The following is a 1159-nucleotide window of genomic DNA, read 5'->3' on the forward strand; positions in this document are numbered from 1 at the left end:
ATTGTAAATTTTTACATGTAAACATTTATTTTCTTTTATGATTTCTCTCGTCTTAAAACATTAGTTTTCCGACAGCTCCACTTTAGCAAACGGAACGGAGGATATGAACAAAAACAAAAATAAAACTGAAGAGATATAAAAGTAGGACTAGAAAATAATGATGAAAACGACAATGATAATAGACTGACCAAAGCGCCTTTCCAGTTCTTGATGTAAGCCATTCCTAAAAGAAATTATATATTATATATATACACATATATATATATACATATATATATACATATATATATGAATATATGTATATATATACATATATATATGTATATATATATATATATATATATGTATATATATATATACATATATATTTATATATATATATATACATATATATGTATATATATATTCCCCTTCCTTTTCCTCTTCCTCCTCCTTCCTCTCTTCCTCCACGTCCCCTCATCTCTACCTACTTGTATATTATATATATATATATATATATATATATATATATTACTGTATGAATATATAATATATACATATATATACATATAATATATATATATATATATATACTATATATAAATATCTATATCTAAGTAAATAAATCTTCTTTTTTCGTCAATAATTTCTTTCATCTTTCTTCTCACCTGTATGTGGTATTGACCACATGAGTTTTATGTAGCCCATATTTCAGGGACTTTATTGACACCTTTATGGACCAGAGTCACACAGTATTTGTACCCATTACGTATTCTAACCCCACCTCAATTATACTAAATGCTAATAACCAAACTATCTATCTACTTATAAGATTTGGTCAAGGCATCGCCTGATACACATACTTGCAGTGTCAACATCACCTGATGTACACGTTAACAAGTGCATCGGCATTTGCGTCGCCCGTGACCCAGGTGACCGCCAAAGCTTACATGCGCTCACCAACCATTCTGTATCCTGCACAGCTCCTAGACGGAGTTCTGACAGATCATAGTTTATCTGTAAATATATTTTTTCTAGGAATTTTTTTTTTATTACTCATTATTGAGTAGATACGAGACTCATCTCAGTTGAAATAAGGAAAGTTGATTCAATTTCTACTAGCCACTCCATTCTGCTCCCGTTAGTGAAACTTCCCATTGCCCCACTTGGGTGCGATATT

Source organism: Oratosquilla oratoria, chromosome 39, assembly GCF_046742065.1.
Source record: "Oratosquilla oratoria isolate Oo_2021 chromosome 39, ASM4674206v1, whole genome shotgun sequence".
NCBI lineage: Eukaryota > Metazoa > Arthropoda > Malacostraca > Stomatopoda > Squillidae > Oratosquilla > Oratosquilla oratoria.